Source organism: Eptatretus burgeri, chromosome 10, assembly GCF_056783735.1.
Source record: "Eptatretus burgeri isolate ZD-2024b chromosome 10, Ebu_testis_v1, whole genome shotgun sequence".
Classification (NCBI taxonomy): Eukaryota; Metazoa; Chordata; class Myxini; order Myxiniformes; family Myxinidae; genus Eptatretus; species Eptatretus burgeri.
In genome coordinates this window covers 22,937,628-22,954,692 of record NC_140970.1, presented here as the reverse complement: position 1 = coordinate 22,954,692, position 17,065 = coordinate 22,937,628, and the positions used below count along the sequence as shown (strand labels likewise).

General features: G+C 42.0%; 1 long non-coding RNA gene across 3 annotated transcripts in view; it reads right to left on the bottom strand.

Annotated features, from left to right (window-relative positions):
* LOC147018077 (uncharacterized) overlaps positions 1 to 17,065 on the bottom strand; it is a 54,078-nt gene that overhangs the window by 15,611 nt on the left and 21,402 nt on the right. For 2 of the 3 annotated variants that reach the window (XR_015062266.1, XR_015062267.1), the window contains exons 2-3: positions 9,623 to 9,668; positions 8,945 to 9,150 (exon numbers count right to left, since the gene is read on the bottom strand). This is a non-coding gene — a long non-coding RNA (uncharacterized LOC147018077). Of the gene's footprint in view, positions 1 to 8,944; positions 9,151 to 9,622; positions 9,669 to 17,065 lie in introns of those variants that run through there. The other variant, XR_015062265.1, reaches the window with a different exon arrangement.

Below are 17,065 nucleotides of genomic sequence, written 5' to 3'. Positions count from 1 at the left end.
GGCAACGCTTCTTTGAAAGTTGAGCAATATTACTTACCTCCAGTTTATGTTGGGAGATCCGAAAGTCAATTCAACACTGTTGGGATATTTGTTTTACTAAGTGAGTTTGCCTAAAAGTGTTTTAAAGTATTTCATGTACATTGGAATCTTTCCATGAAAAATGAATAATTTGCATAAATTATCATAAATAGGTATCCAAGGGGAATTGACTTTAACAGAGAATGAAACAATTTATGTTAAGCACCCAGAAAATATCTCACTGCATAAAGTTTAGAGCTGGTAATTTACACTTTCATGAAAATGCCTGTAAATACATGAAAAATGCATAAATTTGCATAAATTAACATTATAATTGTAAAATATAACCTCAGATGTTTGAATTAAAAATGATTTAGTGTAGTGATGATAAACAAGCAGAAAATATTTCCTACATACAGTTTTTGAACTGATAAGTTACAATTTCATTGAAATATTCGTAAATACATGTTATTTGCATAAATTAGCATAATGATACATAAAGACATGATTTGATGAAGTCACACATATAAAAAAACTAGTAGTAATGCCCGGCATTGCTCGGGCTAGCAATAAAGCCTGGCGTTGCCCGGGCTTTATTGCAAATTTCCTGAATAGTTGTTAGCGGTTAGGGGTTAGCGGTTAGGGTTAGGGTTAGCGGTTAGGGTTAGGGTTGCAGTTAGGGTTAGGGTTAGCAGTTAGGGTTAGGGTTAGCTGTTAGGGTTAGGGTTAGTGTTAGGGTAGCTAACCCAAACCCTCACCCTAACCCTAACCCTAAAACTAACCCAAACCCTAACCCTAACAGCTTGGCGTAGCGGAGGTAAACAGCGCCCGGGGCAAAGTGGAAATTTGCGTGCCCTGTAGGCCTTAAACTTGAGTGGATTTGAATGGAAAATCCCATAAGGGATATCGATTTATCGATTTTTTCGAATATCGGAAGTGTTATGGAAAAAATTTATAGCCAATGACCTAAGTTGGACCAAAAGCCATAATCGTACCGAATTTGAATGGAATCCGTTGGAGTTTGTGAAAATGCTTCAAAACAAATTTTGAGGGGCCTCTTAAGGAAGACAATAATATCATTAGTATATGTGCCAAATCTTGTTTCATTTCATGCAGTAACAAAAATCTGATGGTGGAACAAAGAAAGGGGCGTGCCGAAATATTAATATAGATTAAAGCTATAGGTCTAACAACCACCTGGACAAAGTTTGGTGCTTTTATCCGCTCTGTCCCCAAAACTCAAAAATATGGGTCTAAGCTGCCTGACTGAATATCAAGCAAGCAGCTCGTACCACTTTTAAAGTCTTTGGTATGACTTTGCTGGGGTTTGAACCGTCGTTTGAACCACCAACCTCACAGACTTGTGAGCTGGATACATTAACATCAGCTGCTCGTCCAACAGGTGGAATATGATCTTTAACCCATTTACACCAATTCATCATGCAGTTACAGTGGAACCTTCCCTAAAGCATTTACTTACCCTGCTTTTCATCCCATCCATGATCTATGTGTCTGTATTGCTTATAATGTGTCTGTACAGGTTCAGCCTTCCCTTTCAACCCCCTGCCCCTTGCACCTGACACTTCAACTCTTATCTCAACTTGAACCCCCACCCCTCAACTTGCACCAATCCTGCCCCTCCCTCTTGCTCTATCACTCATTGCCCCACCACCTCTTCCATGAAACACACCATCACTCCCACCCACCCAGCCATCCACAACCTTACCTTTTCCATATGGTCAACAAACATCAAAGACGTACACTCCATTCTTCTCCCGATAGGTCACTGTCTCACCTCCAGAAGTCATATGTTAAACAGAAACCTTTCTTTCACAGGATATCTTGGACTTGTTCATCCCACTTTCTGGTTATTCCTTGCACTGCTTTCACAGAGCCAATGGTCAGTCATGCTGATGGTGGTGTTGCAGTCAAAATCAAGAACTCCCTATCTCATAACCCCTGTCGAACCACCACTGCCCCAGCACCTGTCCTCTACTCCATATAGAATGTGTCTGGATCCATATTTATATTTTCAGTGAGTCTTGTTCATTTGTGTGGTCTACTTCCCTCCCAAATGAGATAAGACTCCGTGTATGAGGCTCTCTCAGCCAACTTCCACTCTGTCTTATCCTATTATCCCAGTTCTCTTGTCCTCGTCTGTGGAAGCTTCCACTGTTGCTATTTCAATTGGCTTGGCATTGGTCTTCATACCACTGCCCAGAGTGTTGCAGCCAAGTTCTTTCGTGACACATTCGTCCCTACCCAATCGGTTGGAGTCCAAACTCATATTTTCCATTATGACTTCCACTCTTAAGTAGACTTGATCATGTTTAACTTCCCCTTCAATCTTTCTTGCTCTTCCTCAGCTTCTCCTGATATTTCAGATAATATCCTCTCAAAAGTGTCCATCTCGAGTGCGGTCTTCAGGAAACCACAAACTTGCTACTGTCTGGCAGGATAGTCAGGCAGATTTGTCGAGCCTGCAGTCCACCATGTCTTCAGATATTACATGTTTCTTGCACTGTATCTGATCATTCAAATAGATTCAGGAAATACTGTTGTACTTTTTCTATATCAATAACAATGGATGATTTCCTATCTTTTAATCTTTGGGCATATATAGATAATGCCTGTGATGCATGTATAAACACTAATATTTCTTCTTCATTTCCCTTCCCAACTCCAGCTGTCTTATCCAACTTCCCATACATTGTATAACGATTTATGTGGTGAGGCAAACATCCAGAAAGCAGCTCGCCTTTTCCTCCTGGAAAGCCAACCTCGTCGATGGGAACTGGTACTCTCTCCATAAAGCTCACTTCCATGACATTTCTGTCCTCAGACTTTGATATCAGGCCCACCTCACAGGGCTGTCACACCATACACAAAATCTTGATGACTTTTGGTCAAGTCTGTTTGCAGTGCATACACTTCATTTGTCCCTTCCCTCTTGACATACAGGTCATTATGAATCATGACTTTCTTAGTTCTGTCTTTGTGTAAGAGTCTAAGACCACTGTCACCAGTCTTTCTGTATTCATCTAGAATGTGGGCTTCCCTCCCACAAAGGTGGAGTAACTCCTTCTCAATCTTGATTCCTCCACTATGACAGCAGCACCTGCCTTCTGTATATGAACACTTCAAAATTCAAGACTTGGTCGTCTGCTATATCTACTACTTTTTCCAAGTTATTCTCGAAGGGACAACTGTCTGCATTATGGAAAGTCAACAATGTTACTCCAATTCTTCAGAATGATGCCAAAACTCATATTGTACTTTCAATGATTGATCATCTGGTTTTCTTCCAAATGTAAAGTAATGGAATCGATCATTGCAGTAGACCCCAAGACTCAACCCTCCTTTGATCTCTGATTACTGGCTTCCACTTGGATGATTCAATTCTGGACATACATACTGCTTCTTCTTTGCTCACATATCTTCACTCAAACAAGATGTCAGGAACATCTCACTGGACATTTCCTGAGCATTTGATTCTTGACTGGCACCGCACAATGCTTTCCAAACGTTTACCCAGTGGTATCCATCAACCACTCCCCCCATACCACCACAAACTGTCTTTCAAGTTTCCTGTGCTCTCACAAGCAACAGATTGCTTAGGATGGTGATGTCCCATGCTTTACCCATAGAGGGCGGCATCCCTCAAGTCAGCAATCTGTGACCAATTCTATTCTTGATGTCCATTGACCTATCTTTGTGACTGGAAAATCTATTGTATCATTTTGCAGATGTCGCCACTCTATGCAGACTATTTCCTCAACCCTCTGCCTGTGGAAAAATGCAGTACTGTTCAAAGGTTTGGGTTATTTTCACTTTTGTGGTGCTATTACCCATTAAACATTTGCGGGAAGTTAGAAGTGTGCAATATAGGAAGATAATACGGTAATTAAATTTCTTGTGAAAGTCATTTTTATATCACAGTAACTTTTAAGTACATAAAATATATTAGGAAACTGAAAAAGTTTTATGTTTGTCATACATATTATATTATCATGTTCTCGAAATATATACTGACCACAAAGAAAACATGAAGGAAACACGATGTGGATTTTTATACAATTAATAATAATAAATTATTGAAGTAATCAATACCAGTTACATTAATGCGAATGACAACAAACTACAATATTGATAAGAAAAAGAGCAATTCAGAGATTGCAGACCCTCTCCAGGAATTGTATTGTGTGGTGTTTATGTAGTTTTGTGTGGTGTATTTTGTGTGGTGTTTATGTATTGGTGTGTTACGAAATTAAGAGACATAATTAGAGCTGCCACTTTATAACTGCTGGGAGTGATGACCGATTGACCGGGTACTAAGACGTCCTGCTTTGATGCAACCCTGTTTTGATTGAACAACTGACCCTGACCCATGACGTTTTTAACAATTATCATTATTAAATTAAATTTAGATTGCGATTATTATAAATTTGTTTCAACTCAAATGGAAGACCAAATAAGTACAGTCTTGCATTGGAGTCATCAGAAGGAACCCGAACAAGCAAAAAGCAAAGATGAAGTCATCTGGAGGAACCTGGATATGATTCGCATTTCAGCTGCTACTCCTCTACCCTCAAACTCATCCAGGAACAGCCAAGTGAGCCTTATTCAAAAAACAACAACAAAAAAATACATCCAAAATAATCCAGATTAAAAAAAAAAAATTCTGGCTGCCATGCCACAAAAAAATTCATGTGTCCAATGAAGTTAAAATTTAAAACTTGTATTCCCAATAATGGCTAGATCATAATTGTGAAGTTTCACGTCGATTGATTAAGCGGTTCCAGAGAAAATATTTAATGTTTTTCTTCAATCCAGTATGGCTGCCAAACCAAGTGACCTATCAATTATCACGAAACAAACTTGTTCACCAAATGGAACATTTCTGTGAAGTTTCCCCTCGATATGTCCAGCCATTCTGGAGAAGATTTTTTTTTTAGGTTTTAGGGTAAATCCGATCTGGCTGCCAAACCATGTTACCTATGACGTCATATATGTGAACCTTTTGTTCCTCATGGAAAGGCGGTCATATGTGTAAAGTTTTGCCTCGATCTGTTCAGCCACTTCAGGGAAGATTTTTGAAGGTTTAAAAAAAAAAAATCATTATGGCTGCTGAAATACGTGACCGATGACGTCACCAATTTTTTTTTCTGTGGACCATTTTATCCCGAGATGGCCCTCAAAAATTTTCATACTGATCAGATGTAGCATTCTATATATGCAATTACGACATCATAACGAAGGCACCTATGACGTCATAAAAATATCACACTTATTCATTCCCCATGAGGAGTACTTGCCATTTGTTAAGTTTCAATTTTTTCCTTGGTACATTTTCAGAGATAGAGTCCAAAGTTTTTCCGCTTTTCCAACATTGCTGCCACACCACGTGACCGATGACATCATAATTATCATTAAAACATTCTACATGAGTAGTCATACCTATGGCGAAAAATTTGTCTCAATCCGACAAGCGGTTGCAGAGAAAAACACAAAAGTTCTGTGCAGACAAACAAACACACAGCCAAACCAACAAGAAAAAGACATCGTGCAGAGCATGATACTTGCAAAATCCACCCCCTCTCCAAAGGTTGCCATGGATACATCAAATTTCCCATTTCATTAAGATTAAAATTGACAATCCTAATCAAAGCTCAGGTCAATCGGATGAAAATAGATTATTTTTCAGATTGTAGTTGGTTATTTTAGAAGTTTCACCTTGACTTGACCTTTGAGCTTTTGACCGCAAAAGTTTTTGGTTTCCAAATTTGGTGATGCACTACGCAATTGCTGCTTAATATTCATGTTATTCAGATGAAAATTGACGATTTTTCGGATGAAATTTGATGATTTTAGAGGTTTGACCTTGAGTTGACCTTTGGCCTTTTGATCTCAAAAATTGTTGCTTTGCCATTCAGTGGTGGAGTATGCATATCTTGTTCAACGTTGAAGTTAATAGGATGTAAATTGATGATTTTTCAGAGAGAAATTGATGATTTTAGAAGTTTGACCTTGGGTTAACCTTTAACTTTTTGATCTCAAAAATAATTGGTTTCCCAATTCAGGAATGCAAGATGAAATTGCTGTTTAATTTTCAAGTCCATTGAATGAAAATTGACGATTTTTCAGAGAGAAATTGATGATTTTACAAGTTTGACCTTGAGTTGACCTTTGACCCTTTGACCTCAAAAATAGTTGGTTTCCCAATTCAGTGATGCAATATGCAAATCTTGTTCAAATTTCAAGTTAATCGGATGAATAATGACGATTTTTGAAATTTAACCTCAAGATGGCCTTTGACCTTTGACCTCCAAATCAATAGGCTTCTCAGTTGAGACTACCTCTACAGTTTGGTAAAATTTCGTGACGATTGGTTTCGAATTATGACTTGTAGGCGATTGACAAACAGACAGACAAACAGACAATAACAAAATCGACTGACCAATATACTTGAAAAATCTTAGATTTAGCAAGTAACAAACAAACAAATGGACCTAAATGCAATACCCTCTCCTTCGACAAGGGAAACTAGAAGGGCACTCGGTGGAGTGCATACCTCCGCCAGGCTAATTTCGTTTACGTTTTGTATCCCACTGATAGGCCGGATCTGGATTTGGACCTGGATTAAAATTTAATCGGCTTGTTCTTGTCACCTAACCAACTCACCCACCAAGTTTTGTCCGAATCCATCTGCAACTTTTAGAGATATCCTGCTAGATGTCGTTTTGGCCCTTTCTCCCACTAGTGAAGAATTACTTTAAAAATTCTGATCCAGATCCACATTCGGATATTCACCAAAATCTAACCATTTCGTCCTTGTCATGTACCCAAGCTCTCCACAAAATTTCATCCAAATGCGTCCACAACTTCTTGAGATATTTTGTTCACAAACAAACAAACACACAAGAGGAAGACATCGAGGAGAGCATGATACTTGTCCTCAAATCAAATCCAAAAAACAAATTTGTCCTCAAAAATAATTGGTGGCTGAATTCAATGACCAAATATGCAACTCACTTCAAATTTCAAGTCAATCGGATGAAAATTGACAATTTAAGAAATTCGGCCAAAGTTGACTTTAAAAATAGTTGGTGGTTGAATTCAGTGGCCTGATATGCAAATCCTCTTAAAATTTCAAGTCAATGGGATGAAAATTGAGGATTTTAGAAATCTGACAAATTTATTGACCTTTGGCCTAAGTTGACCATTTGGTCCATGTTGACCTCAAACGTAATTGGCTCGTTGAATTCAGGGACATGAAATATAAATCCTCTTCAAATTGAAAGTCAATCGGATGAAAATTGAGGATTTTAGAAATCTGACAAATTTGTTGACCTTTGGCCTATGTTGACCTTTTGACCTTTTCACCTCAAAAACAATAGACTTATTGCTTATGCCAAACTCTCCCATGTGGTGAAGTTTCGTGAAGATCGGTTTGAAATTGTGACCTGTAGGCGATAAACAGACAGACAGAATAACAAAATCGACTAACCAATATACTTGAAAAATCTTTGATTTTGCAAGTAACAAATTAAAAATCACTCAGGAGGGACCCTTGGTGAAACAAAACGGAATGGCACTCGGTAGAGCATATACCTCCGTCAGGCAAAAAAGATTTTTTGCCAAGTAACAGACAGACAGGGGTGAAGACAACCTCTGTCCACCTTTGGTGGCAGAAGTAATTACGTTACATTAATATTATGGCCAGAGCGGCGGCCACCGATGCGGAAAACATGAAGTGCCATAAATACACTGGCTTTAGTCAGTCCTACATGTTCGAGCCTATTGCCATTGAAACAACGGGGGTCTACAGCCAATCAACATCCCACATTATCAATGACATTGACGGACGGAGGTCTCACAGCAACTGATGATGATAGTAGACAACTGCCATGGTTCAAGCAATCCCTGTGCTTGGCTGAAACGCCATTAGTATTTTGGCTTCGACACAGGAAACATGTTCTGGTTACTGACATTTATTTTTTCACTTTTTTGTATATTTTTATTTTTATAATTTTGGATTTTCTCAAAATTTTTATTTTGGTTTTAATTTTTAAATTGCTAAATCGCAAACTTTTAATTTTTAGCTTGGGTTTTTTTTTAATGCAGATATAAATGGTTAAATAAATTAGTTACAAACCACAATAAAAGTTGCAAATGAGTGAATATGTAAAATTCGTTTTCATCAGCTTGTTCCCTTGCTTGAAAGTCGATGAGTGTGTTTGGAATGGCACCAAGGAAGTAACTGTAAACAGAACATTGTGTGAAGATCCAAACTCTGCGAGAAGAGCACACTATGAATAGAATAACAGAAAAGCTGAAGATCTCCAACAATGGTGTGATACACTTTGCAATGCCTGAAAGAAACTGGCTCGGTGCAAGACAAGAAAAGGCCAGAAAGACCCAGAGGAACCTCCCCATGGCAAGACAAACACTTGAAGTTGCTCAGCTTACACGATAGAATAAAATAAAGTCAGCATCTGACAAATGAAATGAGAACAGGCCTGAACATTAACAATCTCATCCAGCACTGTGCACAGAAGACTGATTGCAGCAAGTCTCCATGGCAGAGTTGCAGCAAAGAAGCCAAGGCTGAGACCACAGAATAAGGTGAAAAGATTAAAATTTTCAAGGCAACACTAAGAATGGGTAATTGAATAAATGAATCTGATATTCTGATCTGATGAATCGAAGTTTCAACTTTTTGGATCGAAGAGATGCCAGTTCGTACGCCAAAGACTGAGAGAACGTGATGATATGCAAAGTTTTCAGCCTACTGTTAAACACGGGGAGGCTCTGTGACTGTCTGGGATTGTATTTCAGCTTTTGGTGCAGGAAAACTTGCTAAAATCAGTGAGACGCTAACAAAAGAAAAGTGTAAGCAGATACTGCAGCACCATGCAATTCCGAGTTGAAATTGTTTAATCGGAAGAGGATTCCTTTTCCAACAAGATAATAATTCAAAACACATTTCCAATACAGTAAAACAGTATTTGGAGAACAAGGTCACAGCTGATGTGCTCAAGTGTTAGTCCTCGGCTCCTTGGTTAGATGTGCTAACAGCTCGGCCATCCCAGAGTCTAGACATGAATCCCGTCGAGGCCATATGGGATTTGCCTGGAAACAGAGAGAACAAGAGGAACCCAACTAACCTTACAGAACTGTGGAATGTACTGCAGGATATTTGTCACAATATTCCTATAAGAGTGTTTTCGTCGTATATAGGAAGCATGTCCAAAAGACTGATGGCACTCAAGAAGGCAAAGGACAGACACATAAAGTATTGATTGATACTATAAACTGGCACAATTCTTATTTACTTCAACAGTTTGTTTCACGTGTAAAGGTTGTTAATTTACAATTATGAACATATATGACTGTTATAACTGAAAGTTTATTTGATGAATTTACCCGAAAGGATGAATATCATTGGAATAACATAAACTTTTGTACAGTACTGTCTCTCTCTCTACTGAGTTATCTGAAACAGATATTATAATGCAGGAAAGATCCATACTTTCATTTTGACTATCCAGATTCCAGAATGTTCCAATAAAAAATCTAGGAAAATAAAAATCCCCCAAATTACCTCTGGGAGAGGTATAGTTTCTGGAGCTCCAGGGTCTCACCATCAGCTATAATACAAGGTGAGGCAGAGAAACGGGTGATTTCAAAAACTCATTAATTAAATAAACATTTTGTATGTGCCAAATTACAAATATGCCATCTTAATGTACATAGCATGCAATTTATTTCTTGAATATCAGATCTTCTAGGCAGCTTCTGTGTGCACAGGCATTCCTCTTGTCTTCCATGCATATTTCCCATGACGCATGTTTTGCAGCATAGCATCTCCAAAGAAATTCCGGCAATTTTTTGACAAAGTCTTTTTTTCAGATTTTCATTATTGCGTGGGTGATGAGCGAACACTTTGCTTTTTAAGTGCCCCCATAAAAAAGTCACAGGTCTGGGGTCCTTAGAGGCCAAGTAATGACACTATTCCTGCAGAATAATGACATTACTTGGCCTGTTGCTTGGCCATTACTTGGCCTGTTTCTCAAAGTTGTCACCACCCCCCTACATCCACAAAGCTGCCTCCTTCCCCTGCCCTCTCTCTTCCATCTCATCTCATCACTCCACTTCCTTCAATCTTCAACTGCCCTCTGCCCTCTCTCTTATGACTCCCCACTGTACCTCAACCCAACACCACTGAGCCTTTTCTCCTCCTCATCCAGCCTTCTCCCCAAGCTCTTCTGCAACCCCCACACTCTTTCAACAACTCTCCTTACCTCCCCTCTCCTCCCTCGTCCTACCCTCCCCCTTCCCCTCCTCTCCCCTGCACCCAAAGCCTCCTCCCCTCCCTCTTCCTTAACAGTGTGGACCTCAAACATCCAGGGCCTTTGCTCAAACCCGACAGATCTTTCCATACAGGTTGCCCCTGACAATCCAGATATAATCTGCTTAACAGAAACTTTCCTCCTTCAAGACATCTCAGACTCCCTATTGTCTCTCCCTGGTTACTCCCTCCTCTGGTATGACAGACCTGAGCCTTGTGTTGGTGACAGAGTTGCTCCCTTCATCAATCATCAGGAGAAACCTGGATAGGATTTGGGTTACAGCTGCTACTCCACTACCCTCAAACCCATCAAGGTGCAGCCAAGTGAGCCTTACAGAAAAATTTCTGCAAGAATTCACTTCTCCCTAGACAGATATATTAAAAAATAGAGAAATAAAGAGTAAAAGAGGTAAAATCAAAGAAAAAACAAGAATTAGAATGAATATAGAGAAATGTGAAAAATATGTAGATTTCAGCAGTCACTCCCCAGACTCAAATGCAGCACCATGTACAAGCGACCAGAGGTCTGTCATTGGGGAAGCACAGTCCACACAGCATCAGAATATGGTACAAATACATTCAAACAGACAAACAAATACTGCATTGGAGTAATCAGGAGAAACCCGAATAAGTAAAGAGTAACGATGGAGTCATCAGGAGGAACCTGCATAGGATTCGGGTTTCAGTGAAGACAGACGTCATCAGCATGAGCCGATAATTTGACTCTGAGTTCCGCTGACACTTTTAAGCATACAAGAGTTTTCCTATGAACTCTCATTAAGAGGTCAATACAGATGGTGTATAGAATACCAGAAAGAGGGCTAACTTACTTTCTTACCTCTTCATCCTGGTGGAAGATAAGGCTGCTCTGATATTTTGCCATTTATCTCTATCCTTAGCTACATTTTGTGCCTCACACCATGATCGACTCATCTCGCCCAACTCAGCAACCAGAGTCCTATGCCAAGTTGTACTTGGCCTGCCTGGTTTCCTCTTTCCTGATGATGTCTATCTCAAAGTAACCTTGGAGATTCGGTTAAGGGACATTCTAAGCCATCGGAAGCGGTGACACTTGATTTCAAGGGCAATGCTGTGGCAGCCAGTTCTTTCATGCAAGTCTTTGTTCGATATGTTATTGGGCCAGAAGATGTGGCAGATTTTCCTCAGGCATCCATTGTGGAAGGACTCTACCTTGTTCATGTCTGACTTGATTACTCGCCATTACTCAGAGTCATATAGAAGAACAGGCTTGACATTGCTGTTATAAAGTCTAATCTTTATCTTCAGGCTGTACTGGTTGGACTTCCAGATGGAATGAAGTTGAACGAATGCATTATGTGCTTTGCAGAGTCTTGCCTTGATGTCTTTTTTTTGGCTCCATTGTCTTTGCTGATGAGGCTGCCTAGGTATTTAAAATTATCTACAGTCTCTCGAGCTTCTTCATTTCCTGTAATGGGTGCAGAAAGTGGAGCATTGATGTTCACCACCTGGGTCTTAGTTGTACTAATGTTGAGATCTGCCCTAGCAAAGCTGACGAGCCTGTCAGTTTTTGCTTGCAGATGGATATACTTCTTCCTCTTTCGGCTTGCTCCCGTTAGGGGTCGCCACAGCGGACCAACTGTCTCCATTTCGCTCTATCCTCCACATCTTCCATTGACACTCCAACCACCCGCATGTCCGCCCTCACCGCATCCATGAACCTCTTCTTTGGCCTTCCTCTTCTCCCCCTGCCTGGCGGCTCCATCTTCAACATCCTTCTCCCGATATACTCCGTTTCCCTCCTGTGCACATGTCCAAACCATCTCAATCTCGCCTCTCTCACTTTGTCTCCAAACCGTCCTACCTGCGCTGTCCCTCTAATACACTCATTTCTTATCCTATCTATCCTCGTCACTCCCAACGAGAATCGCAGCATCTTTAACTCTGCCACCTCCAGCTCTGCTTCCTGTCTTTTTGTTAGCGCCACCGCCTCCAAACCATACAACATAGCTGGTCTCACTACCGTCTTGTATACTTTCCCCTTCACTCTTGCAGCTACCCTTCTGTCACAAATCACTCCTGCAACTCTTCTCCACCCACTCCATCCTGCCTGCACTCTCTTTTTCACTTCTCTCCCACACTCTCCGTTACTTTGGACAGTTGATCCCAAGTATTTAAACCAATCCACCTTCCCCACCTCAACTCCTTGCAACTGCACCATACCACCACCCTCCCTCTCATTTACGCACATGTACTCCGTCTTACTCCTACTGACTAACATTCCCCTTCTCTCCAGTGCGTACCTCCACCTCTCAAGGCTCGATTCAGCCTGCTCCCTACTCTCCCTACAGATCATGATGTCATCCGCGAACATCATGGTCCATGGAGACTCCAGTCTGATCTCGTCCGTCAACCTGTCCATCACCATTGCAAACAGGAAAGGGCTCAGAGTCGATCCTTGGTGCAATCCCACTTTAACCTTAAACCGGTCCGTCATTCCTACCGCACACCTCACCGCTGTCACACTGTCCTCATACATATCCTGCACGATCCTCACATACTTCTCCAACACTCCCGACTTCCTCATACAATACCACAACTCCTCTCTTGGCACCCTATCATAAGCTTTCTCTAAATCCACAAACACACAATGTAACTCTTTCTGGCCTTCCCTATACTTCTCCATCAACATTCTCAAAGCAAACATCGCATCAGTGGTGCTCTTTCCTGGCATAAACCCATATTGCTGCTCACAGATCATCACCTCTCCTCTCAACCGAGCTTCCACTACTCTTTCCCACAACTTCATGGTGTGGCTTAACAACTTTATCCCTCTGTAATTTCCACAGCTCTGCACATCACCCTTATTCTTGAAAATCGGAACCAGCACACTTAATCTCAAACTCCTCCGGCATCCTCTCACTTTCCAAGACTTTATTAAACAATCTGGTTAACAACCCCACTGCCATCTCTCCTAAGCACTTCCATGCCTCCACTGGTATACCATCTGGGCCAACTGCCTTTCCACTTTTCATCTTCTTCATAGCAGTCCTCACTTCATCCTTACTGATCCACCCCACTTCCAGATTCACTATCTCCACCTCTTCCAACCTTCTCTCTCTCTCATTTTCTTCATTCATCAGCTCCTCAAAGTACTCCATCCACCTTCTCAACACACTCTCCTCGCTCGTCAGCACATTCCCATTTGCGTCCTTTATCACCCTAACCTGCAGCACATCCTTCCCAGCTCGGTCCCTCTGTCTTGCCAATCGGTATAAATCCTTTTCCCCTTCTTTTGTATCCAACTTCTCATACAGCTCGTCATATGCCTTTTCCTTGGCCTTAGCCACCTCTCTTTTTGCTTTTCGACGCCACTCCTTGTACTCCTGCCGACTTTCTTCATCTCTCTGACTCTCCCACTTCTTTTTCGCCAACCCCTTCTTCCTTATACTTTCCTGTACTTCCTCATTCCACCACCAAGTCTCCTTATCTTCCTTCCTCTGTCCAGATGTCACACCAAGTACCTTCCTAGCTATCTCCCTCACAACTTCTGCTGTCATTGCCCAATCATCCCACCCATCCTTACCACCATCCAACGCCTGTCTCACCTCCTCCCTAAATTTCACGCAACAGTCTTCCTCCTTCAGCTTCCACCATCTGGTCCTTGGTTCAGCCCTCACTCTCTTCCTCAACCTCACCTCTAAAGTCATCCTACAGACCACCAATCGATGCTGTCGAGCTACACTCTCCCCTGCCACAACCTTACAGTCACTAATCTCTTTCAGGTTGCATCTCCTACTTAAGATGTAATCCACCTGTGTGCACTTTCCTCCACTCTTGTATGTCACCCTGTGTTCCTCCTTCTTCTTGAAATACGTGTTTACCACTGCCATTTCCATTCTTTTTGCAAACTCTACCACCATTTGCCCTTCCACATTTCTCTTGTTGAGACCGTACCTCCCCATCACCTCCTCATCCTCTTTATTCCCTTCCCCAACATGTCCATTGAAATCTGCTCCAATCACCACTCTTTCATCCTTGGATACACTCTCCACCACTTCATCTAACTCACTCCAGAAATCTTCTTTATATTCCATCTCACACCCCATATGTGGGGCATATGCACTGATGACATTCATCATCACCCCTTCAATTTCCAACTTCACACTCATCACTCGGTCAGACACCCTCCTCACCTCCAATACCCTCTTGACATGATCTTCCTTCAGGATTATCCCGACACCATTTCTCCTCCCATCCACACCATGGTAGAACAGTTTGAAACCACCTCCAATGCTCCTCGCCTTACTCCCCATCCACTTGGTCTCTTGTACACACAGTATGTCCACCTTTCTTCTCTCCATCATATCAGCCAACTCTCGCCCTTTGCCAGTCATCGTCCCAACATTCAGAGTTCCAACTCTCACCTCCACACTTCTCCCCTTCCCCCTCTCCCACTGCCTCCGGACTCGCCTTCCCCGTCTCCTTCTCCTCCTTCGCCCAGCAGTAGCACAATTTCCACTGGTACCCTGCTGACCACCGGTACCGGTGGCGGTCGTTGGTAACCCGGGCCTCCACCGATCCGGTATGGAAATTCGTTTTGTTGTCCGCATAATGATTTGGCATAGGTTTTTACGCCGGATGCCCTTCCTGACGCAACCCTGGTCGCCTCTTATGACACACAGGGATATGGTACACCTATTCTAACCGGGGCATACACCGGGCCCAGTACAACTGGTGCTCATTTTGCCGACCTCGGAAGGATGGCAGGCTGAGTCAACCCCCTGGTGTTTTCGACTTGGTTTACATATATATATATATATATATATATATATATATATATATATATATATATATATATATATATATATATATATATATATTTCCACATTATATATATATATATATATTTCCACATTATATATATACACATATTAATTCAGTGTCCCAACGGGGCTTGAACTCAGGACCTCTTGGGTCCCAAGCCACTGCCCTTACCACTGCGCCAACACCAGGCTTCCTCCTCCCTAAATTGCAGATGGATATACCTCGATGACAAAACAGCTAAGTCATCAGCAAAGTCTAAATCCTCAAGTTGGGTGAAAAGGGTGCACTGGATACCTCTTGGTCTATCTGATATTATGTTCCTCAGGATCCAGTCGATGGCAATCAGAAAGAGAATGGGTGACAAAATACAACCTTGGCGAACTTCTGACTCCACAGGGAATTGGGAACCACTCTGAAAGAGTTGTTAATTATGACACTGCTTTCAGTGTGTTCATAGAATTTACTTATTGGGGTAACCATTTTCTGTGGAATTCCATAAGATCTCAGTATCTTTCTCTTTCTCTTTCTCTTTCTCTTTCTCTTTCTCTTTCTCTTTCTCTTTCTCTTTCTCTTTCTCTTTCTCTTTCTCTTTCTCTTTCTCTTTCTCTCTCTCTCTCTCTCTCTCTCTGTCTCTCTCTCTCTCTCTCTCTCTCTCTCTCTCTCTCTCTCTCTCACTCTGTTCTTTTTTCTCTTTCTCTCTGTCTGTGACTCTTCTCTCTCTCTCTCTCTCTCTCTCTCTCTCTCTCTCTCTCTCTCTCTCTCTCTCTCTCTCTCTCTCTCTCTCTCTCTCTCTCTCTCTCTCTCTCTCCTCTCTCTCTCTCCTCTCTCTTTCTTTCTCTCACTCTCCCACTCTCTCTTTCTCTCTCTCTCGCTCTCTCTGTGGCTCTCTCTCTCTCTCTCTCTCTCTCTCTCTCTCTCTCTCTCTCTCTCTCTCTCTCTCTCTCTCTCTCTCTCTCTCTCTCTCTCTCTCTCTCTCTCTCTCTCTCTCTCTCTCTCTCTCTCTCCTGTCTCTCTCCTGTCTCTCTCCTGTCTCTCTCTCTCTCTCTCTCTCTCTCTCTCTCTCTCTCTCTCTCTCTCTCTCTCTCTCTCTCTCTCTCTCTCTCTCTCTCTCTCTGTGCCTCTCTCCTATCTCTCTCTCTCTCTCTGTGGCTCTCTCCTATCTCTCTCCCTCTCTCTATCTCTCTCTCTACCTCTGTCTGTCTGAATGTCTGCCTGCCTGCCTGCCTGCCTGTCTGTCTGTCTGTCTGTCTGTCTGTCTCTCTCACTCTCACACACTCTCTCACTCTTTCTCTCCTCTGTCTCTCTCTGTCTCTCTCTGTCTCTCTCTGTGTGTGTCTCTCTCTCTCTCTCTCTCTCTCTCTCTCTCTCTCTCTCTCTCTCTCTCTCTCTCTCTCTCTCTCTCTCTCTCTCTCTCTCTCTAGAAAGGAAGCAATAAAGAAAGCAAGGGGGGATATAGAACAGGGGAAAACAGAGTACAGCAAAGATATGCTACCCAGCCACTATGGCCTATGGAGATAGAGAGAGAGAGAGAGAGAGAGAGAGAGAGAGAGAGAGAGAGAGAGAGAGAGAGAGAGAGAGAGGGGGAGAGGGGGAGAGGGAGAGGGAGAGGGAGAGGAAGAGAGAGAGGGAGGAGGGGGGAGAGGGAGCGGAAGAGAGAGAGAGGGCAGGGGTAGTGGGTCGTTCCATGGGCACCGATCAGCACTCTGACCATGGCTGCGTTGCCCTCACTAATCCGGGCAGAGAATATGGAAGCTTGTTCCATATATGGGAAAAATAGGAATGAGTGAGTGTAGGTGAGCAATGATTCTGGATTTTGGGAGTTTCATTAGAAGGGGTTGCAAGTACGTGCCTTGCAGAATCATGGCTGGTGACAAAACACGGAAAGAGCAG